The sequence below is a fragment of the Neofelis nebulosa genome, chromosome 1, assembly GCF_028018385.1.
Source record: "Neofelis nebulosa isolate mNeoNeb1 chromosome 1, mNeoNeb1.pri, whole genome shotgun sequence".
Classification (NCBI taxonomy): Eukaryota; Metazoa; Chordata; class Mammalia; order Carnivora; family Felidae; genus Neofelis; species Neofelis nebulosa.
Window position 1 is genome coordinate 230,903,980 of NC_080782.1, and position 25,346 is coordinate 230,929,325.

The following is a 25,346-nucleotide window of genomic DNA, read 5'->3' on the forward strand; positions in this document are numbered from 1 at the left end:
TGCAAGCATAGGGTATTTATATATTCAGGAGAAAAAATATTCAACTTACTTTTTTAAACCATTATCTAAAAACATCATTATGAGCTAGTAATGGATTTGGAAAAAAGAAGTCCCTTTTTGTTTTTATTTATTTAATATTTATTTAAATGTTAAATATAAATAAAATAAATGTTAAAAAATATTAAATTATTTATTTAAATTTAAATTTATTTAATATTAAATATTAAATACCCATTCCTATAACCAACTTTGGGACTGTGTGCAATACTCTTCACACAGACTTCCCCTCTGACACACAAACTTTTCCTCCTGTCACCAGTCATTGTTCTTCTTCATCCCTCATATACAACACAGTCCCAGTTACCCTCCATGGTTCTTTTACAATGTCTTCCTCTCCATACTCACAGCCCTCCGTTCAGTCCAGACCCATCTCCTGACAGCCTTATGATCACAACACCCTCCTTACTGATCTCCCTGACCCCAGAATCTTTCCCTTAGTCCATCTTGCCCATGGCACCAGATTAATCTTCCTAAATGCTCCATATCCTTATTCTGCACTGGTGCCAGCTCACTGGTTATCAACAAACCAGGCTGCGTTTAAATGAGAGCCACTGAATAGAGAGGGGAAGATAAGAATGTTTCTGAGCCTTCTTGGCTAACACACAAGGACATTTTCATGGGAGTAGAGAGAACCAGTGTCTCAGCCTGGTCTACCCTTATCCATCAGTCAGCAATCTCCAGAAACATACCGACTTTGCAGAGGACCTCATGGTCTATTTCCATTTTTGTGTCTTCTGTCTTCCTAAAAATATGATAAACCTCCTAAGAATAGGAACCATACCATATGCAGTGAGTATATCCTCTACAGTGATCGGGGGGTACACGACTGGGCTCCTCTCTTCTCTGTCAACTCTGCCACCTTGGACAAGATAGGAGATTTTTTTTTTTTGGAGCCTTATTCCTTTTATGTAAATGAGACCAAGAATACCTGTCTCAAACTAGTTTCAATAATTCCATTAACCAATGCAGCTAATGTGCTTACTGTCATTCCTGGCACACAGTAGGTACTGAGTTAAGTGTAGTAACTATGATTTTTGGCTGAGTGGAATGCAGCTACATCGGCTAAAAACCTTTGAAGACGTGTGCTGTGAGCATTCCCTGCTCTGAAATTCTGCCTGTGAGACAAAGAAGCAAGTGGCACAAACAACAAAGGCCTTAAAACCAATCGCCATGGCCAGAATTTAATCCGATATTTGAATTCGAGATGACAAGGCTTGTCAGCAAAGCAGCTGGTTCTCAAGAAACCCCCAGCCCCCGCCCACAGAGATCCCTGCCACAAGAGATAGCCGAACTGAGAATGAGCTATTTGTGTAAATCTCTGTGCCCTTATTCCAAAGCACTGGAATCAGTTTATCTTGAAGTGCATCCTAATTTCGTCACTCTGTTCTCTCTGACAACCACCCCAGATAGTGAGCCATCTCTCTGGAGGAAAGGTTCAAGCTCAGCACCCTAATAATAAACCATCACTGTGCCCAGAAATGGGGGAAAGTTTCAGTCTCTCTTTCCCCCTTTTGGCAAAGGTCATTAAAAAAAAAGTTATTGTTTCTTGTTTCTCTGTTACCACTAGATGGTACTAGCCAGCTGCTTGTCATCTTTTTTATTTTGTTTTTTGTTTACTGACTGAACATTAAACCAAGAGACTGATCACAATAACAAGCTTTTTAGAAGTGAGACTTAGGGAGACCTTGGTCAGTCACCAGAAAGTCACTCAGGTGCCATTTCTTAGATGTGTCAGCACTTCCCTTTGGCATTCATTTATATAAAGTCCTTTTTTGCCCTCTCCTGGATGATGGAAATATTTAGTAATCATACAGATGACTCATGCCACATGTGCCCCCGTGTTTGGGACCTTACGAATGCCTGGGAGAGATGTGGAACACAATGACTTTGACTTGAAGGCAGCCAGAGTGAAAATTGGATTTTCCACTATTCTCAGGAGTCCTGTCCTACTGCCTCTTTATTTAGGATATCTTATTCTTGTCTCAGCTCCCAGCACATCCCTGATGCCTTAGGCTTTCCATACAGACATTTGGACCTTCTCCTTTCCGGATGGGAAAGACAGTAGTAGCCATCGCAATAAGTAAGTCATGGGAAATACTGGAAGAGACTGGAGAGTATGATCCTGACATCTGACCTTCTTCTTTCCCAAGCTGGTTTAAGAGAATTAACGGGCACACCCCACCCTATCCCCACACTCTCTTTAAAACATTAGATGCCACTAAAGCCCAGCCTCACCTGGGATGGATGGATTGTAGGAAGTGGGAAAAGGGGTCCAGGTACTTGGTATTGCAATTTACAATTAGACTATGAGAATTAACAGGGAACCAATGGTGGGGGAGTGTGCTATGTTAAACCAAGATTAGTCACAAGTAATCATTTGGGGATGGGTATCAATCAGAAATTATAGGGTTCGTGCAAAATATTTTAACTGAAGCAACATTTACCTATGATGCAAACCTAACTTTCAATTCCAGCAAAACCTCTATTTAACTGTAGGAAGTTGGAACAATGGCTCAATCTTTCTGAGACTCAGTTTCTCTACCTGGAAAAAAATGCATCTTTTGGGTAAGATTATCAGACAAAGAGAAATTAAGTCAGTAAAGCTCCTGGCATTTAGCAGGAATTCCCCAAACGTCTCTCCCTCCTTTAAACAGCTATAATGGCAAGTAGCCCTTAACTACCACCCAAGTCTCTCCTGAGGTTAGAGACTGAGTGCCCAGGAACTGGTCCCCAGTCACTGAAATTAGTGTAAGATGTAAGAAAACCTCGAATGCCAAAACTTTGCTTAACTTTTCATAACAATAGCAGTGGCTTTCACACCTCCTGTTCATATGTCCCATTTGTCTTGAGAAGGGGCACCTGCAAATCTCAGGAGAGGTTACCATCTGTGAGACAGCTGCATATTACTATACATTTTCATAAAGAAGTATTTCACTTCCTTAAACAGGATTTTTCTTCTGAAAAGAGAAATAATTTTTTTCATTGTTTTCTTTTCCCAGAAATATTTCTTAAAGGCCAGTGAGACAAATCAAAGGACAATATGAAATGATGGTGTAATCTTTCCTATCTCACTTGAAGGAAAGTATAGTGAAATTAGCAGGTTGTACCATACAATAGTTGCTACAGGAACACAGCATGACGGTAAGTTAACATGGAATATTTGTCTCTGGATATAGAGAACAACAGATTTTAAAAGCAATAATTTGAACAAACTACAACATGTTCTAACTACATGGGGAAAGGACTGTTGAAATTTTACTTCTTCCGGTAAATATTATTAAACAGCAAGTTGTCACAATCCGGCAAGTAAGCAGCTGCAGAATTAAGGAATCTTCTAGTTATCATTAAAAATTGCAGGTACCTCAAAGCTAGTCCCAGAGGAGCACAAAAATGAAAGAAAGCTCAGCCTACATGGGCAGAAAGTACACAGAATAACATCTCTCATACGTTAATTTGTGCTTTCAAAGGACCTGAAACTTTTAGAACGTTAAAAACTTCAGAGTTAGAATGAAAACTTTGGTGTATTTGGTAATAGACAGTTCCAGCATCATACTGGAAATGACTCCCAAGGCCATTTGTGGGAAAGAGAACTTGGATCAATTAGTGATGCCTGGGTGCTGCAGACAGGAGGGGCTGGTTCAGTGTCTCTCCAGTACTCTTCTAGTACTTCATGCACAGAACTATCAGGATGTTTACACATCAATTGATAATCATCTGTTTATATGATAGACCTTCCCTTTGTAGCCCCAGCACCCAACAAAGAATCAATACATCCATTTATAAAGACAAAAATAATTACTCTTGGATTCTGAGCAAATCATGGAGTAGGAAGCATCAGAAATCTGTTTTCCCTTGGGGCACCTGAGTGGCTCAGTTGGTTAAGCATCCAACTTCAGCTCAGGTCATGATCTCGAGGTTCATGAGTTCAAGCACTACATCAGGCTCTCTGCTGTCAGCTCAGAGCCCGCTTTAGATCTTCTGTCTCCTTCTCTCTCTGCCCTTCCTCCACTGGTTCTCTCTCTCTCTCTCTCTCTCTCTCTCTCTCAAAATAAATAAACTTAAAAAAAAAGAAAAGAAATCTGTCTTCCCTCTCAGACAATAAATGCACTGGCAGAATCTGTCGGGAAGTAACTATTTTGGAAATCCGGAGTCTATTGAAGGCTTACAATGACCAGTGGAAAATTTCGCCAGTAAATTAGGTCTTGGAAGGTAAGTTGTGGTTAACATCAGTTAATTTCAACTCTTAGCAAGTTAGCAGCTATCTATCTATCATTCCCCAGCCGAGTGACAGGCAGCTGCACATGTCTCCCTGGAGTAGCCCACACATAGCTTATGAGAGCCAGAAGCAGCAAAAAAGGAACGTTTCCTTCAAATATTGCAGATCTGTGCTCTGATCAGTGACTGCTGCTTCTGATCAAATGGGTGCAGCTGAAGGCAGGCAGCCACTGTTATTATACCTCCTCATTCTTGAAAGCCCCTCCCTCTGGCTGAAGTGACTTAAAGGCAAAACTCGATTGAGCGATTTAAAAGCAAAACTTGACTGAGTCTCTGGGAAAAGAGAATATGGGAATTATTTTATACTATTCTTTTGTGTAACATTTTGGTAAGTTTGGAATTATTTCAAAAGAAAAAGAAAAAAGCAAATTTATCATCACAAAAATACATACGTACATGTGTAAATACATACATTAAGTAAATAAGTAAGCAAATACACTTGCCTTAGTTTGGGTACCCCAAAAATCAGAGCAAGAGGTAATGACCTGGGTATAGTATTTATCTGGGAAGTGACACCAGGACGCAGGATTTGGGGGAAAGGGGAAGTTGAGTGAGATGGGGAATATGGAAAAGCCAATATGACGGTGTTTGTTCATGCAGGTGTTTCTGTCGGCAATCTGGGCTTGACTGCACATTTCTGTCCATCTTTATAAAGAAGTACTTCAGTTCTCAGCAGAAACATTATAGGCTAGGAGATAGCGGAATGATTTATTCAAAGTGCTTTAAAAAAATCTGCAACCAAGAATACTGTACCCAGAAAAATTGTCCTTCAGAAACAAAGGAGTGATAAAGACTTTTTCAAACACACAAAAACTGAAGGACTTCAGTACTACTAAGCATGCCTTACGATAAGTACTGAAAGGAGTTCTTCAAGGTGAAATGTAAAGACGCTGATTCATAACATAAAACATAAAATATACAAGGTACTGATAAAGGTAAGTATACAGTCAAATTCACTAGGCTCTAATTCTGTACTTTGGTACATATTAACCACTTAATTCTAGTATCTAGTAATATGTTAAAGGACAAGAATATTAAGAATAACTATAGGGGCACCTGGGTGGCTCAGTCGGTTAAGCGGCCGACTTTGGCTCAGGTCATGATCTCACGGTCCGTGAGTTCGAGCCCTGCATCAGGCTCTGTGCAGACAGCTCAGAGCCTGGAGCCTGCTTCGGTTTCTGTGTCTCCCTTTCTCTCTGCCCCTCCGCCATTCACGCTCTGTCTCTGCCTTTCAAAAATGAATAAATGTTAATAAATAAATAAATAAATAAATAAATAAATAAAATAACTATAGCTACAATAATTTGTTAATGAATACACAATATAAAAGAAGTAAGTTGTGACATCAACAATATGAAAAAAGGGGGGTAAAAGGGTAAAGTTTTTGTATGAGATTGAAGTTCCTATCAGGATAAAATAGACTATTATATCTTTGCCATATTTTATGTAAGCCTCATGGTCTGGCCAATGCAAAAATCCATAGTAGGATGCACAAAAGATAAAAAGAGGGAAATTAAAACATATCACTATGAGAAGTCATCAATTTACAAAGGAGGATAGCAAGAGAGGAAGAAAGGAACAAAGGAAATACATAAATCCAGAAAAAAAATGAATAAGATGGCATTATTAAGTCCTTAACTATCAATAATTACTCTAAATATAAGTGGATTTATTCTTTAATAAAAAAACAGGGAGTAGCTAAATATATAAAATAACAAGGCTCAACATTATGCAGCTTACCAGAGACTCACTTCAGCTTTAAAGACACATATATGCGCAATGTGAAAGGATGGAAAAAGATATTCTAAGCAAGCACAAACCAAAAGAGAAAAGGGGTGGCATGCCTGGGTGGGTCAGTCAGTTGGTTAAGCATCTGACTTCAGCTCAGGTCATGATCTCAAGATCTTGTGGTTCATAAGTTTGAGTCCTGCATTGGGTTCTATGCTAACAGCTCAGAGCCTAGAGCTTGCTTCGGATTCTGTGTCTCTCACTCTCTCTGCCCCTTCCATGCTCATTCTTTGTCTCTCTCTCTCTGTCTCTCTCAAAAATAAATAAACATTAAAAAAATTTTTTTTAAAAGAGAGAGAACAGGGGTAACTATATCTACATTACACAAAATTGACTTTAATACAAAGTTATAACATGAGATAAAGAAAATCCTATATATATATATATAATATACATATATATACATATATATGTATATTATATTTATATATATATGTGTGTGTGTGTGTGTATATATATATATATACACACACACACGTATATATAATATACATATATTATCAGATATATAATGATAAAAGAATCAATTCATCAAGAAGATATAATAATCATAAATATATATGCACCCAACATTAGAGATCCTAAATATATTAAACAGGGGCACCTGGGTGGCTCAATCGGTTGAGTGTCCGACTTCGGGTCTGGTCATGATCTCGCAGTTTGTGAGTTCGAGCCCTGCATCTGGCTCTGTGCTGACAGCTAAGAGCCTGGAGCCTGCTTTTGATTCTGTGTCTCCCTCTCTCTCTGCCCCTCCCCCACTCGCGCTCTGCCTCTCTCTCTCTCTCTCTCTCTCTCTCTCTCTCTCTCTCTCTCTTTCAAAATAAATAAACATTACGGGGCGCCAGGGTGGCGCAGTCGGTTAAGCGTCCGACTTCAGCCAGGTCACGATCTCGCGGTCCGTGAGTTCGAGCCCCGCGTCAGGCTCTGGGCTGATGGCTCGGAGCCTGGAGCCTGTTTCCAATTCTGTGTCTCCCTCTCTCTCTGCCCCTCCCCCGTTCATGCTCTGTCTCTCTCTGTCCCAAAAATAAAAAAAAAAAAAATAAAAAAAATAAAAAAATAAAAAGAAGTCCTCAAAATAAATAAACATTAAAAAATAAATAAATATATTAAACGAATACTAATAGATTTGAAGGGTGGAATAGACAAGTACTATCATAATAGAAGAGGACTTCAGTACCCCACTTTCAACAATGGATAGATCATCCAGAGAGAAAATCAAAAAGGTAACATTGGACTGGAGCTATACTTTAGACCAAGTGGACCTAACAGAATGTATGAAACATTCTGACAGCAGCTGGACACATATTCTTCTCAAGAGCACATGAAATTTTCTCTAGGCTGTATTGTGTTAGCCCACCAAACAAGCATTATTCCCACTATTTAAATCATAGAAGTAACCCAAATGTCTATCAATGGATGAATGGATAAGCAATGGAAGATTATTCAGTCTTTAAAAAAATTTTTGACATATGCTATGGCATGGATAAACAAACATTGAAGACATTATGGTAAATGAAATAAGCCAGTCACAAAAAGGAAAGTGTGGGACCCAAGGAATTTAACAAAAATCCCCTACCCCTGGACAAGCAGAGCAAGACTAACTCCATTTTGTGCTACACCCACCATCTCATGTATAACCCCCACATGACCTACTTATTGCTTAAGACACTCCCCCACCCTAGTCAAGCCGCTGAGCACAGCCTTACTGGAAACCAGCTCATATAGGAATGTGGAACCCCTAACTGCCAAAGAATGTAAACCCCGCCTTTTGCCCGCCAAACTTGCGCGCCAATTCTGATCAGAGTGATAGGCTAGTTCAGTTACTATAGGGTAAATTGTAATTCAATTGGCCACCTGTGTGTGGACTGACATGACTACGCAACTTTCTGTGTGTGTTAACAATCTCATTGGCCACTGGCCCCTATAAAACTGCTCCGCCTCTTAATCTAGGGGCCCAAGTCCCTGCTCTGCTGTGTCGGGTATACTTGGGCCCAAGCTCGAGCTTGCAAATAAACCCTCATGCGTTTGCGTCGGTATCGGGTCCTTGGTGGTCTCTCGGATTTGAAATCGGGGGCATTACAAAAAGTACTGTATGATTTCACTTGTATGACGTATATAGAGTAGCCAAAATGAGAGAGATAGAAAATAGAATGGTAGTACCAAGGGGCTTCAAGTGGTGGTGGTGGGGATGGGGAACTGTTATTGAATAGATAGAGTTTCAGTTATGCAAGATGAAAAGAATTCTAGAGATGGATGGTGGTAATTATTATACCACAATATGAAAGTACTTAACACTGCTGAATTGTACAATTAAAATGGTTAAGATAGTACATTTTATATGTATTTTACCACAAAAATATTAGGAAAATTAAATGTATGCCTTTTTGCTTCTTTCTACCATCTTGTTTCCCACCCTTCCTTCTTTTTTCCTTCCATTCCTGGTCCCTGGTAACAACTGAACTGATTTGTCCTTATGGTTTTCCTTTTTCTAGAATATGATATATAATAGAATCACACAGTAGGCAGTGGTCTTTTGTGCCTGGCTTCTTCCACTTAACTTTTATGCTTTAGGGTCTCAATCTTGTTACTGCATGCATCAATTTTGTTCCTTTTTATTACTGTGTGGTATTGTGTTGTAGGGATGCACCACAATTTGTATATTACTTACCAGGGGATAGACATTTGGGTGGTTTCCAATTTAGGATTTTAAAAACAAACCTGATATTAGTACATACAGATCTGTGTGTGTGACCTACTTATGATGTTTTGATTTTTGTAAGTTATTTTTTCTAATTTTACTGTGTTCCAAGTAGAGGGACATTAGTGGTCCTGTAAGTCACTGAAAGGAAGTCAAGAATTGATGAGGGCCAGCTCAAGTGGTTTTAACTGGAAATGTCACTCTAAAATCTTCCCTTCCTCCCCATTCTGCTTTGCTATTCCATTCAGTTTCAAATGCAGTTTTCTGATCTGACTCACATCTTAATTCCAGGCACTTGTTAGAAATTACATTGGCTGCAAAATGGCAGGAAGAAAAGATCAAATCTCTTTTGGATTTAAATTTGGAATGAAATGGGACTTTTGTTTAAATTCAATAGAAGCACTTAACAAAGGAATAGAGACCTTAAAGATGTTTCATTAAAATTACCCATAATGCTACTCTGAGTGATTCATGGTTTTGAGCATTTAAATGAGTCATAGTCACCCAAAAGCCTAAACTAATCTCTATTGTAAATGAGGTACTTAGGGAAATTCTATTAACCAGTTAAGCACCATGCAAATTCTCCCCAGCTCAGATTCTACCTCCTTCATGAAGGAGGCTCCTACCTCAATCAATTTTCCCTTCTCTGATTCTCTAAATTCAATATAGTTCTACTCATTTGCTCTCTTACATAAGGTATGCATTTTAATTTAATTCGTGTGTGTGTGTGTGTGTGTGTGTGTGTGTGTGTGTGTAATTTCTGTTATAAGATTTAATCTCCAGCAGGTCAGGGATCAAAGTCAGAAAGCATTAGAACAGAAAGAACCTTATGGAGATTACTTCATCCTTCATGATTAAACAATTATGAAAAGTTACATTTGTTGAGTGCCTTCTATATGCCAGGGACTACGCTGGCCAATTTATTTACATTTAATCATTTAATTTAATCTAATCCTTATAGCAACCTTATGGTATACTAAGTTGGCATAAGTAGTGGTAAAAAGATGGAATTTGGAATAAAATGGAATTGGATTCTAATTTCAGCTCTGTTGCTTACTCTCTATGTGATATTAGGTAAGTATCTTAACCTCACATATAAATGCCTGAGCCAGGTTATGAATTAAGACAGCCACTCCTTATCTTATAAATTCCCATGTCTTCTTTACACATCCCTGTACATACACTCCTTATCTTATAAATTCCCATGTCTTATACTTCTTTACACATCCCTGTAGCACTTGTTACATCTTAGTTCTTAAATAAGGTGTACTTGTAGCAGATTAGCTGAAGGCAGAGGTATTAATGCCCGTAATTAGAAAGGGCTCTCTCTGTGCACCTTACTATCTAGATAAGATTGGTTAAGCTTTCAATTCCAACTCCTGAGAAAGCTGAAATTGCACTGAGATTTCCAAGAAGTACTAGAAGGTCCACATTCCCATGGCCTCCTCTGCTCCTGGGTATCTGCTTCTGCATGTGTTATCTTGATCTCATATGTATGGATCCAAGTGAGACACTGCGTTTCTTCATGGAGCTTCATTAAAATAAAGTGTGGCAACCCACTCAGATCCCAGAGCTGGCATGAAGATTATTTTAAACTAAAGACACTTGAGATAGAGCAAATGCAGGAGGAAGATTTGTTAGAGCTACTCTTGTCTGACTAAAGGCAGAATCTTCTGAGAGGTTGTTATACCTCCCTTCTCCCAGGGAGAGCTTCGCTCCCAGTAAGGAGATGACCACTCACACTGGGATAGAGAGACCACGTAAACAAATCGTATCACAAACTGTCGTATCTTCCATTTGTTCTTCTAAAAGCCCATTTGTCTTTCCTAAAGCCCATTTGTTTTTCCACAGAAACCCTTTCTCCCTGTTCCCTTTCCACTATGAAGTCAGCATACAAACCTCTATCTCTAGCTGTTTGGGGATCCTCTTCATCTGAATGTTTCCCCCACACAAAATAAACGTTTCTTCTGTTAATCTGTCTACTCTCAGTTACTTTGCAATCTCCTGGCCCTTATCACTGGAATTAAGTTGGCAGAGGGAAATTTTTCACCCCATACATGTATGTGGACTAGACTTTCCTGAGAGCTGAGAAGAAGTACTCTCAATTACTCTATTATGAGGCAATGCATCCTTCCCTGACACCCAAGTGCAGACTTTTCCAATCAGTCATCAAAAAGCCCAGCAGATAAGTTTCTTCCTTTTAATAAACACCTTCCTTCAAAAGTAACTGTACCTGTCTACCTGTTTTCTGTTGAATACGTGTAAAGCTGTCAGTGTACTCAACGGGCATATGCTGCATTGTACTCCACTGGGGTTTTCTTGTTCTCTGCTCATCATGGCATACAACGTAATCTCCTCGAGGGACTAAAAGGGCTACATTATTTTCATATGGTTTAGTTGATTTGGGAATGAATCTATAGAAATATTTTCATATTTAAGAATTTGTGGAGAATTATCTAAATACATTTTTCTCAAAAGCTGAGGGTCTGCAGTACCTTGCTTATCCAGAATTTCAATACTTCTGTCTTCATGATTATCACATTGACCCAAAGCACCAGTATCTCATTGGAACTACTGCAAAAATATCATAATTGGCTTCCATATTTCCACACAGCAATCAGTGATTTTTTTTTAAAAATGCAAGCCATGATTAGGTTACTGTCATTGCTTTCAGAATCTAAATTCCCCACGATCACTTTACATTTTTCCTCTTCAGTTCTTTTCCCTACCATTACACCCTCCTCCATCACCTGCTCCATCACCAACCACCCTAACTCTTCCTCCCATCTATCTACAACCTTAGATCCTCTATACTGTCTGCTTGCCAGGAAAGCTCTTCCCCAAGATCACATGACTCACTCTTTCTTGTTAATCAAGTCTTACGCCTACTGTCACTTCCTTCTAAAGGTCTCCTAGCTTCATCACTCTCCCTTAACACCAAGTTTTATTTTCTTCAAAGCATTTCTCTCTAGCCAAAAAGAAAAAAATCTGATCATTAATTTCGGTAGTTATTTTTGTCTTTCTCACTAGAATATAAACTCCTTGAGATCACGTAATGAGTCCATTTTATTCATTCCTGTATTCCTAGTATGTAGAGCTCAGCACCTAGCACATAAACAGCATTTAATATCTGTTGAACTAGTGAGTAAATGGCCTCTCATCACCATTCCTACTGCCACTGTCTCTCTCTCAGTCTTTTATCTGAGCTGTTATATCAGCTTCTCATTTCCTTGGCAACGTGCTCTGCCCCTTCCATCTACTGTCATCATCAGTGTGTGCTTCCACAAACAGCAAACCTATTTATTCTATTCCCCTCTTTAAAAATTTCTATTCACTTCCTGTTGTCTGAAAAAAGGGGGGATGGGAGGCACCTGGGTGGCTCAGTTGGCTGATGGCTGAGCATCCCACTCTTGGTTTCAGTTCAGGCCATGATCCCAGGATCATGGAATTGAGCCCCTCGTTGAGGCTGTGTGCTGAGTGTGGAGTCTGGTTAAGATTCTCTCTCTCTCTCTCTCTCTCTCTCTCTCTCTCTCTCTCAAAAATAAAAACAAAAATTAAAACCAAAGACAAACTCTTTAGGTAGCCTGCAAAGTGGCTAGACCACTGCCTAATTGCTATTCCCCCAACATGATGCCCAGGGACCCTATGGTTGAGTGAAACTCAACATCTCACCATCTGATTAATAGACTAAAAATCAAAGTGGTTAATATGCCCCAAGGAATTGAATTCTTTATACTTTATCATCTGTCCTTAATGCTCCCTTTCTTTCTTACATTCAAACCTCTTGCTCTCTACAAAAACCCAACTCTTCCTTTGAACCTCAGCTTCTTGGAGAATATTCCATAACTACCAACTATCTCCACTCACTTTTAGGTCCTAACCTCTTGGAATTTTAACCTTTTTTATCTAGACATCTAGAATGTCTAGAAAGAGCAGGTCTGGCCAGGGCTGGATTCCACAGCAGGCAGGACATGACCCAGTTAAGAAGCTCTTGACCTGGAGCTTCTCATTGTATAAAGCTAGTTGGCTTTCCAACTGAATTAACTTAATTAATTCAAAGTCCAACCAACTTATTAATTTATAACAAGCAATACAAGTAACCTGGCTCTTAATGGTATCCTTTTAGCCTGAAGGAGTTAATGTGGCTTGCAGATTAACCATAAGGGAGCAACTCTGAACTTCTGGTCCTGTTCATGAAGACATTAGGGATTCTAGCAAGTGTTTGGAACTAAAATAAATTAGTTTCCTGCTAAGTAAGCCATCTGGGATTGTCCCTAGGAAGCTACTAAAAGTCAGAAACTTCTCATGATGAAACAACCTCTGTATTTCTAACACCAGCTGCCAGGATATCACCAGGTGATCTCCAAGGGTAGCCCCAAATAATACACACCATAATTTGACAAGCTTCATTGTCAGAACAATCAACTTCCCCTAAAACAACTGTATTTTTCCTGATGCTTTCCCAAACTTGCTTGGTTAACTGTGCGCTCTTACATACTTATACATTCCACACATACCTAAAATATCAGGAAAATATATTAATTTGCTTGATCCAAATAACTGATGATTCTTTGGTGTTTCAATCTCACTTGCCACTATTTCTTCAAAAAAATAGCACGTGTTCCTTTTGGTATAGTGAATTGAAAGTCAAGCCCCTGGCAATTCTGGATATTTGGTAATACAGCAATCTTATCTTCTGTGTATTATCTACACACTGATTTTCAGCTTTAGTTTGATCATCTGTATTAGGATAAACACTTGGATTTTTCTGAATTTCCACTCATAGGCCAAGTTACTATAATAAAGGACTATCAAGACTGTCAAGAATCAGGGGTGCCTGGGTGGCTCAGTCAGTCAAGCATCTGACTTTGGCTCAGCTCATAATCTCATGGTTTGAGCCCCATGTCAGGCTCTGTGCTGACAGCTCAGAGCCTGGAGCCTGCTTTGGATTCTGTGTTTCCCTCTCTCTCTGCCCCTTCCCTGCTCATTTTCTGTCTCTTTGACTCTCAAAAATAAATAAACACTAAAATATAAAAATAAAAGGCTGTCAAGAATCATTGGAACCATCCAGATTATTTCAGAAAAAAAGTTTATGTCTAAATGACATAAAATAATCATTTTAACACCTGAATTTCTCTGTATTTATGGAAATACAATAATATTCTATTCATGCAATATTCCCTGACTAAATAATATAACAGAACATTTTTCAGACTTTACAAAAAGTTTCTTTTACCTATGTTGTTGGAAAACATTATCTGTGATTGCTTCTTTATTAAAGTGGCAAAGCATATGCACAATAATGCCAAGTCATTTTAACTCCTGCAGAAGTCACTGAGGAGACATGTTCATAGTACTCACTGAGAATCTCATTGGTGGTGTGTGTGAAAATTTCTTATGCCACCAAACATCTTAGCAGAGCACAGTTCATAGACTGTGTCAGAGACATCTCACCAAAGAAATATAAAATTTTAACTTCTTAAAATTTTGAAGACCTTAATTTTCTAAGACATCTAAATATCTGGTTAGTTGGGGCATCTGGGTGGCTCAGTCAGTTAAGTGTCTGACTTTGACTCAGGTCATGATCTCATGGTTCATGGATTTGAGCCCACATCAGGCTTTGTGCTGACAGCTCAGAGCCTAGAGCCTGCTTGGATTCTGTGTCTTCCTCTTTCTTTGCCCCTTCCCTGCTTGCACTCTGTCTTTCTCTGTCTCTCAAAAATGAATACATGTTAAAAAAATTTTTAATTTGAAAAAAAATTAAATATCTGGTTAGTAAATTTAAAAATCCTGTCAAATCATGAATCTGGTATCACAAAAGTCTTTTCTTTGCTAAATTCAAACAGTAAAATTTATGACTTCTCAAATAAATAATGTGGTAAATAATGGTTTCATGGAGTCTCCAAATGACGTTTTAAGGTTGCAGGCTAGAAGAGATCTCTTGCTACTGAGTTTTTCACTTTTTAAAAAGGAGGAGATTCTACAGGAGAATTCTAATAAGCAATTGATTCTCAGCCTTGAACGACCTCTTTTTTTAATGCTTATTTATTTATTTTGAGAGAGAGAGAGAGAAAGAGAGAGAGAGGAAGGGAGGGGCAGAGGAAGAAGGAGTGAGAATCCTGAGCAGGCTCCACACTGTCAGTGCAGAGCCTAATGTGGGGCTCCAACCCATGAACTGTGAGGTCATGACCTGAGCCAAAATCGAGAGTCAGATGCTTAATTGAATGAGTCACCCAGTAGCCCCTTAGCCCTTGAACTTCTTAAGGATTGAGTCTAGTGATTGGAAGAGATATGTGAAGACCAGCATATCAATGCACAATTGATTTGATTCTGTACATCCTTGAGTACATTTTTCCTCTCATATTTGTATATGTGTGTGAGTGCGTGCTTGTGTGTGGTAATGGTGTAGTCAGGGAGGATATTTCTGTTACCTCATCTTTAAAATTAATCTTATCTTGTCTTCATTATCTACACACTAATTTTCAGTAAGTAGGTAATATATTGTCTTAAAGGGATGGTATCGTAAGAGCTAGATTAGGTTTTCCAAAGTGATATCAACATTTTAGACCAGTCTTTTTCAACTGAGATTCTATGACAGAATCAAATTCTACAAAAAAAATTGAGGGAATATTTTCTCACTCCAAGAATGGTCCTTAGCTAGTACCATTTTAGATGCATAGAAAGAAGCCAATTCATTACATATAATGAATATCTTAGGGTGTATATATATATATATATATGTATATATATATATACACACACACATATATATATAATATACATTTTGTATATTTATAAATATGTTATATATATAACTACATATATAAAGTTCTGAAATATATTAAAATAATATACAATTATAATTTTGTTATGTATAAATAAAATCCTACATACAAAATTCAGAAAACAGGTATAGTAGAAAAGTTAGACTCAGGCTACATAATACATTGCAATAGAAATGCAATTTTTTTTTATGGGCACCTGGGTGGCTCAGTTGGTTAAGCGCCTGACTGTCAATTTTGGCTCATGTCATGATCTTGTGGTTCATGAGTTTGAGCCTCATGTCAGGCTCCACCCTGACAGTGTGGAGCTTGCTTGGGATTCTCTCTCTCTCCCCCTCTCTCTACCCCTCCACTGCTCATGCTTTCTTTCTCTCTCTCTCTCTCTCTCTCTCTCAATAAATAAACTTAAAAATTTTTACATATATTTTATGTGAGTAATTTCTGCTTCTATAACATGTTGTAATCTCAGCCCATTTTACAGAGGCAGAAACTGAGTCTCAGGGAGTATGGTTCTGGTCTCCAAAGAGAGCTCTTCAATGAATCATATATCCTGGTATTCTGGACTGGCCATAAGACTCATTTCAACTAATAGAATGCAGCAGAAGTCACGTTGCAAGTCTTGTGAGGTTAAGTGGGAAGGAGTCTTACAGCTTCTGCCTTGATCTCTTGGAAACTGAGGAGCCACTTGGAATACCAGCATCGGTATGAAGCCCAAAAACATTTGAGATTCAACAGATGCAGGAAGAAGCCTTCTCTGAGTGTCCCTTATCTAATTGAAGACAACTTCTGGGAAATGAGGCTACCATAAATTCCCTCTTTGGAGTAAATCTATTGCCATGAGGAAGAATTAGAATAAGCCTACCTTAGATTCCCTGTCTAGGAGTTTTATGGCGCTGAAAAAGACCAAAAAGGCCACTCATACCTATATAGACAAACATTATCACAAGCTTTCTTAGCTTCTGTTTGTTCTCCTAAAACTCCATTTGTCTTTCCTAAAGAAACTTATTTACTCTTCTCAAAGAGCATTTTCCCTTCCCTTTTCTTTACTAAGTTGTGTATATAAGCCCCTAACTTTACTCATTTAACCAGCTAGCTAATTCTTTTCTTGGCTGCTGTGTATGTAAACCTTTCTGTCCCATTAATCTTCCTTTTTTCAGTTTAATTTGCAAGCCCCTAGACAAAGGACCTAAAGGAATAGAGAAAAAGTTTTTTCTTTCCCAACAAAACACTCCCTCTTGGAGTCTGAGCTGTCAATGTAGAATTCCAACTGCCTGAAACTATGCTGCTGTGAGGAAGTCTAACCTAACCACGTGGCCAGACCAGGTGTAGAGAGAATAATCCTTGCTCATAGGTACCAGGCCTGTGAGTGGAACAGGCTCAGGCCCTCCAGACCAGAGAAGCCACCAGCCAATACTTCTACAAGTGACTCTATTTGATTCCACATGGAGAAGAATTACCTAGTGGAAACATACCTTAACCTCTGGCCCATTAAATTGTGAGACATAATAAGATGGCTGTTGTTTTAAGTCAGTAGGTTTGGGTAGTTTGGTATGTGGCAATGGGTAACTGTGACAAGGAGGTTAAGTGGCATCTTCTAGACTGTTTTCTAGCAGCCCGGCCAGAAGAAAGCCAATATTTCTCACCTGTTCCTGAGCCAGCTTTAACTTTGAGACACCGAGTTTAAAAGCAAGAAGTACCCCCTGTGCCCAGCACCCTTGACCACCATCTCAGTGATTAATTCTCCTCTATACCATTCTGCTTTCATTAAATGATGACATCCATCATGACTATAATCCTATCTACCATTTTACATCTCAGTTTGATTCACTTCAAAAATTTTCCCATGGGAGTAGCTTCGTAGAGGAAAAAAAAAAGGTTACCGTGATTTGGGGTTGGGGAATATTTAAACCGGATAGTATGCCCAGTTAAACATGAATTTCAGACAAAGAACAAATAATTTTCTAGTATTGTATGTACTATTCAATATTTGGGACATTCTTATGCTTTAAAAAGTATCAGCCATTTAACAGAATTTCAAATTTAAATTGAGATTCTTATACTTAATCTGTCAACTCCTAGTTGAGGGTTCATCGAAAAAAGAGGCTGAGTCTGTAGAGAAAAACATTTGTTTACTTCACAGTATTGTCTAGGGCCAGTCTTTTGCAGCCCATTATTTTGTCCAGTAGTCCACTTATCCTAACATATAAGAAGATGTGACAGCTTCAGTGTTAAAACTTTCCTGTGGCTGGAAAAGCACTCAGATTCTCTTTCTGAAAAGTGAGTTGGCAGCCTTTATTCCACATATAAAGAATAACTTATACCCTTCAACATGATTTATCAAAGGCCATATGGTTAGCACTTGGAGCATAGCTTGAAATTCAAAAGCAAACAAAAAAGTCACAAAACCCAAGTACTTGACTCATAAAAGGAATTGATTATAACTGTACGTAAATTAAGATGAGTAATTGGTAAACTTGGTAGAAAGTAACAATAGCAAGAAGGGACAACTGGCCCTAAATAAGGTGACAACAGATCTATAAGACAAACATATCAGGAACTCCAAAAGCCATTTGGATAGCAGTCCCCCACTACTGCCTACTACATCATAATTGTCCCTGTTGGCAAAACTATCAAAGTCAAGTACAAACAGCAGATACACCCTGGTGACCTAAAAATCAATGAGAGATTACATAATTTAGTATATTCAGTTGAAGAGGGAAGAATAGTGCATGGTATTTTGAAAAAATAAAAGTTTAATTTTTCAAAATAATTTGTGGGGGAGGGCTGATGATTAAAACAAACTTCTTTGATTGAGCTAGAGAAGTCACATATGTGACTTCCTTAAAGATGTTCCATTAGAACAGGTGTTAGTGTTTTAACTTGCTGGGTCTAAGACTGTGTTTTTGAATTACAGTGCAAACACACTTCTGTGACATGGTCCTTTATCATATTCTCTTGGCACATTAAAATATCAGAAGAAAGGAAGGAAGGAAGGAAGGAAAGGGAAGAGCGAAGGCAAAGGTCCAGAATAATACAAGCATTATCAAGAGCCCTAACTTTGCCATCAAAATAAATGTGCCACTTCCAAATGTTAATGTGAGATGACCACTTGAGCAGGAGAAATGCTATGAAAACAAGAAGGAATATTTGTGGAAAAATAAATCCAGGAAATATTCTCTTGTTCAAAGAGTGCAGATCAACAGGAAGATGATGTTCTGGATAGTACTTCCTGACTGTTATTCAGGTTGTTATTTTGCAGCATAGTAAGCATAGCTTCAGGTGATAATAAAGGATAATGAATGAATGTGCGCTCACCAGCAGGCATATCTTTTCCTTGACTCAGAATTTAACAATGGCCAAGGGAGAGCAGTGCAAAGCTAATTTTTCTTTTATGATTTATTACTTTGCAGCCTACTAACAGCGTGCTCCAAAGAAGTTTGGGTTAGGTATTAGAAATCTTTGCTCTACTGCCTAACCAGAATTTAGTCAAATTCAATTAACTCGTGACCTCATCAGTAATTTGAGTACTATTGGAGGAAGCCCAATTTTGGTACTGTAGTCTCTGGGCCAACAGCATCTGGGTCACCTGGGAACTTGTTGGAAGTATAAATTCTCACCCTTCGCTCCACTCCTACGGAAGCAGAAATTCTAGGAGTTTTATCAAGCCATCCAGCTGATTCTGATACTAAGGTTTAAGAATCACTGATTTAGAGAATCAGGGATGACTAGTAATTTTTGTGGTATTAGAAATCCCATCATCACTTCAATAATATGAATTATTTTTGTGTTTGGCTTTCTGTTTGGTTTTTAGCTAAGAGTTTTTCTATCTTCCTTTTCTTATTTAGGTATATATAACTGTAATTGCTACTTTTCATGAGAACTACAGCAGAATCCAAGGCACAAGGGAAGTTATAGAGTTTCCAAAATAACCGTTGCAAGTACTAAGTGGGGCTAGTCTTGTCATGAAGCGTTCTTGACATTATGATTAGTGGCTTAGAGACTTCTTAGATCACTGAGTCATGTCTTCTCTCCCCCAGTAGCACCCCAACTTCCTTCCCAGGAAAAGCTGCCAGATTTAGTCAATAAAAATACATGATATTAAATTAAATTTTAATTTCAGACAATTAATTTTTTGAAGTGTTATTTATTTAAGCAATCTCCATACCCAAGGTGGGGCTCGAACTCACAACCCCAAGATCAAGAGTCACATGCTCCCAGCCAGGTGCCCAGAAACAACTCAATTTTTAAGCATAAGTATGTCTCAAGCAATGTTTATAATATACTTAAAAATTATTAATTGTTTATCTGTTTATCTGAAAATTGAATTTAATAGAGTGTCCTGAATTTTGTCTGGCAGCCCTAATCCCAGGAATAGTGAAGAGTATAAGTAAAGAGAAGGCTCTGAAGTTTAAATCAATTCAATACATACACAAGTACTTCCTCTATGAAATAATAAGAACTAAAGAGTATTTCTACCATATCCTTCATTATTAATGAAATGATTTGCGAATAGGTGGCTTTGGAGGTGAAGTACAAGACTGTTCCCATCTATTCCCTCACCATAGGTTGCCAGGTTACTATACTCCTTGCCTTGATGGGGAGGCAGGGCTGGGGTTATGGGGGGGCACTGCTTTCTTGTACTTGCATGTGTAGGAGACCAGAATATGCCACCCCAAATATGGATCTTTGGCATAAGGATTATTTTGAACTGGTTATTTTGGGAAATAGCAGATACAGAGAAGCACAGAAAACAGAGCAGAAGTTACACTTTTGTAAGGGAAATTTATATTTATAAAGGAAATCACCATTTGTAAGGGTGTTTCCCTCTCTACCAGGAAAAGAAGGAAGGCTCTAAATCATGCCTATTATCAATGGAGAAGGAAATGGATTAAATCTGCATAACAAACTTTACCATTGTTTACCTAATTTTCTTAGTCACTTTCTCAACACTTGCCTCCCTCATCCCCTTTTTCCTTTATTTTAGCTGAAGATAGTACTTAAACTCAAGTTCTAGCCACATCTTTGAGTTTACTGATCTCTGAGCTTCTTCCATGCATATATGAGACATACATAGTAACGCATTTCTGTTTATTTCTTCTTAGACTCTTTTGTAACTGGGGCCAAAGCCAAGAACCTAAAAGGATAGAAGGAAGGAAAAGATATTTTCCCTCTACATGTATGTGTGGAATATGTGGGTGCACATGTGTGCATGGCTTGGGGTAGAGGGAAAAGCACTCAAAGACCATTTCTAACCGTATTATTTGGGATCAGATGCTAGAATGCTCAGTTTTCTCAACCATAAAATAGGGAATTACCTCATAGGGCTTTTGGAGCCTCAAATAAAATAAAATTTTTGAGAGTACTTAGTAAACCATGAAATAAAATTCAACATGATATAGTAGAAAGTGCATGGGTTTTGGCATCAAATAGACCAGTGTGAATCTCAGTTCAGAGACCTATAAGCTGAGTAAGTTATTTAAATCTCTGAATGAGTTTCCTCATCTGTAAAGGAGGGATAACAATGCCTACCTCCAACACTGTTATCAGGACCAAGAGAAATAATGTAGAAAAAGTTACAGGAACAAAAAAGGCAGTACCTGAACCTATATATTATGAGTTAAAGTTTTAGAAATTTGGGTAGTATAAAATCAACTTCTTTTTTTTTTTTTTTTGCTGTAGGTTATTAAGTACCTATGATCTGATTTTAATAAATTCGGGCTCTTTCTTTTCTTTTAAAAGTAATTAAAGGCAGCATAGATTTTTTTTTTTAATTTGCTACCTAGATTGCGGGAGCTGAAGTCCTCATTAATGATTTAAAGAGCTACTTAGCATGTATTAGAACAAAGTGACCAACTTAAATAATTTACAGTCTGCTTAGATTACTCTCTTACACCCAGGATGGAAGTAACCCATATTCTCTCCCTTGGAGATCTGAGGCTGAGGGAATTTGATTTGAATATATTAAGAAGAAAAAAACCCCAATCTCCTTTAATTTGCAATGTAGTAATTTATTTGGAAATATCTATTATTAATTTCTATGTGCAACTGGATTAAATATATAAATATATCCATGCCTTGCCGTGTATCAGGATTAAAGGACAGAGTAGGGAAGTTGTTTCCAGTCAAGTCCACTGTACTTCTTGTGAATGATGGTAACTATCAAGTAACATGATAGTATCTATCAACTTAACTACACAAAGCAATTATGTTGAGTTATAGTGAATTATACCATACAGGCACATCTCACTGTTAACTGGCCCATCCTCCTATATCCCATCATCCTTAAGAAAAGAAATTTTTAACCAGATAAATGATGTATATGAGAAGTGTATCTTTCCAGCGGAATCTACTATAAAATACAGTCTTGAAGAAAATCACATTTGACTTGTATCTAATGACAATTTTCTTTTTCAGCTTTAAATCTTGTGATCACTTGACCAATTTTTATTTTGTTTTGTTTTTTACAATTTGACCTGCATTCATCCAGAGAGAAATGACTGAAAACACACACACACTGAGTTCTAAATGTTCAGATGTGAAGGGTTTGAATAACAGGCAGCCAGACCACAAAACCTTACCTGAAATTGCATGAAGGGCCTCAAGCGTTAATTAGTCCCCTGCATCACCATCAAATACTGCAGACTGCAGCCCCAATAGCTCTGTAAATGACTGAAGTCATTTATTTATCTGAATGTTAGTACCCTAGTCTAGAAAATGAGCGAAGTGTAGGATCGAGGTTTATTGGTTTATTAGAGCTGCTATAACAAAGTAACGTAGAATAGTGTCCACTTGGCCACCCTGCACCCTTCCCTGGCCCCACTCCCCAGGGGCTTATGTTGCCAATCCTCTTCCCATCAAAACCAGCCTGGCTTGTATGTCATCTCCTTAGAGCCAAAGAATCAACCAACCTTGTATTAGTTACTTATTATGGCTGTAACAAATTATCATAAACTGAGCAACTTAAACCAACACATCCACTATGTTACAATTCTAGAGGTCAGAAGTCCGAACTGGATCTCATCAGCTAAAACCAAAGTGTCAGCAGGGAAGTATTCCCTCTGGAAGCTCTATGAATCCTCTATTTATTTCCCTACCTTTTCCAGCTTCTAGAAGCCACATGTATTTGTTGACTTATGCACCCTTCCTGCATTTAATAATGTCATCTCAAGTCCTTTTTATGCTGCCTTCTCTCTGATTCTTTCTTCTGCCTCCCTCTTCCACTTATGAGGACCCTTGTCATTACGTTGGACTGATTAGAAACTATCTTTCTTTACTAGACCTGCCATAACAAATGACCACAAACTAGGAGGTTTAAAACAACAGAAATCCATTCTCTCATTGCTCTGGAGACCAAGAAGTCCAAAATCAACAGGGCCATCCTCTTTCTGAAGGCTCTAGGGAAGGATCTTTCCTTGCCTCTTCCTAGCTTCTAATGGCTGAAGGCAATCCTTGGCATTCCTTGCCATTCAATATATAAAATTGTTTCCCTGTTCATGACACTTTGGTGGTCTTCCTCAGACTGCACAGCCCCCATTTCCCCTGCCCCCCTGCCCTGTATTATGACTCTCTTCATTCACCACCTCCATTCTTGACGGCAGAAGCTTCACTTCAGGCAATTCTCTGTGTGCAAAATGTCTTATATTATTCCCATTTAGACTATTCTACTCAAGCATGCCAATATATTTCAACTGTTTTCCCCCTTAACCTTGCTTTAAACAAGTGATAGTCCATCTAGTTCTGATGCACTGTTTAAATGTTTGCTGATCATAGATGTTTTAAAAAATGGCTATAAATTCTTTCATACTCCTCCCAGTGGAAGGTGAAGTCTATGTCCCCTTTGAATCTGAGTGAGCCTCTGATTACTTTGAAATAGGGATTCTACTTCTGCTTGGTCATCTTGGAATACTTCCTCTTATGAGGATCTTTCTCAAAATATTTCCTGTAGGATCCCAGTTGCCATGCCATGAGAAGCCCACACGACATAAAGAAGTAATATGTAGCTGGTTGGCAGTCTCAGTGTCCCTGCTAAGCCCATCTTCAGCCATCCTAGACAGGAGGCTAGGATGTAAGTGAAAAGTCATCTTTAAAGTAGATCTTCCAACCCTAGGTGTCCCAGCCTCCAACCATTTGGGCCTTCCCAGCTAAGGTTGTGGGGGAAATCTCCTTGCTTAATTGATTTCTAAAAATGGCTTCCTTGGTTACACTTTGAGTTAATCTAATTAGCTTCGGTGAAGGTGCCTTTCTTTTCTTTCCTTTTTACTTTCCTTTTGTTTTCCTTCCTTCCTTCTTTCCTGCCTGCCTCCCTCCTTCCTTCCCTTCCTTCCCTTCTTCCTTTCCTTCTTGTTTTTCCTTTTTAACTTATCCTCTTAGAGGTTGAGAGCTGAAAAGTAGCTAACCACTTTGCTTCCTTCAGCAAGTGGTGTGCTGAGAGTCTCATGAAAGCTGATTGTTAAATTGCGAGGGATCTTACAAACATTAACATCATGTTGGTAGCTGGAAATCAACCAAGGTGCAAGTATTTGCACTGTGGAAATAAGCAAATGTTAGAAATCAGAGCTATTATTTCCAGAGATCAGTTTGTTAAACATTTACCAGCATGTCACTGACTTCCTTCAGAGCTGACCTCGACAAAGTAAGTGCCATTTTCTTAGAAGAATATTATTCAAGAAGAATAAGTTGTATTTGATTCATACTCTCTCCAGTTTCATTGTATCATAGACTTTCCAAAATGCCTTCCCTGCCCAGGGTAAATACTAATAAGAACTACTGAAAGAGGACAAGATATTTTGGCAGCCTGTCTTTGATAATGCTTATGCTAATAACACACTCAGCTACTGTGATCAAAGAAAAGTCCTAATACATACACAGTATGTTTCCTGAATTTGGTAGTATATACTTCAACTTTATTTTTCAAAATTCCAAAATCTAGTCCTGAAATACTTTGTGAAAACACACATTTGAAAATGGTATCAGATTTTAGATTGGTTCAGTGAGCTTTCTATACTACAAAATTCTATTTGGCACATACAAAACAATCACTTTTTCCATTTACCTTTGAAATAAATTCATTAATTTTATCCACTGAGTTAAAAGAAAAATTTAGAGTTTGTGATAAGGGAGAGAGAAAGATGAGGGAAATCTGATTTGTATTTTTACTTCTGTCACTAAGTGATCCTTTCTAGGCCTCAGTTTTAATCTATAAAACAAAGGGTTCAACATTATAATCTCTAAGGCAACTTCCAACTTTGAAATGCTATGATGACTGGCTATGAAGACATTTGCAAAATGAGATGAAACTTGTAACTAATTATCAGGTTAATTAAGGTAAAAAACACTTCTAATTCTTTAGGATTCCACTTTTACTTGTGGGTCAAGCTAAAAGTCTAAAGATTTTGCTGAAAAACTTTACTGAATTTATCTTTAAAAGACAGGCAATGGGATAAATAGTGGTATATTCATACAGTGGGATACTATTCAGCAATAAAAGTAAACTACATACAAGAATGTAGGTAAAATTCAAAAGCATTATGCTGAGTGAAAAAAGCTAAACTCACAAAGGTACATGCTCTGTGTGGGATTCCATCCATATGTAGTTCTGGAGCATACGAAACTAATCAATGGGGATAGAAATCAGATAAGTTGTTGCTTGGTGGGGTGCTTGTGATTATCTGCAAAGGGGCACAAAGGTGTTAAGAAGTTGGAAATACTGTATATATTGATAGACTTGTAGGTTATATGAACAT

At 38.1% G+C, this 25,346-nt stretch overlaps 1 long non-coding RNA gene across 1 annotated transcript in view; it reads right to left on the bottom strand.

Moving 5' to 3' along the window:
- Positions 1 to 2,398: 2,398 nt before the first annotated feature.
- Positions 2,399 to 25,346, bottom strand: part of LOC131487238 (uncharacterized) — a 194,444-nt gene continuing 171,496 nt past the window's right edge. The window contains exon 4 of the long non-coding RNA XR_009249675.1: positions 2,399 to 2,602. This is a non-coding gene — a long non-coding RNA (uncharacterized LOC131487238). The remainder of the gene's footprint in view (positions 2,603 to 25,346) is intronic.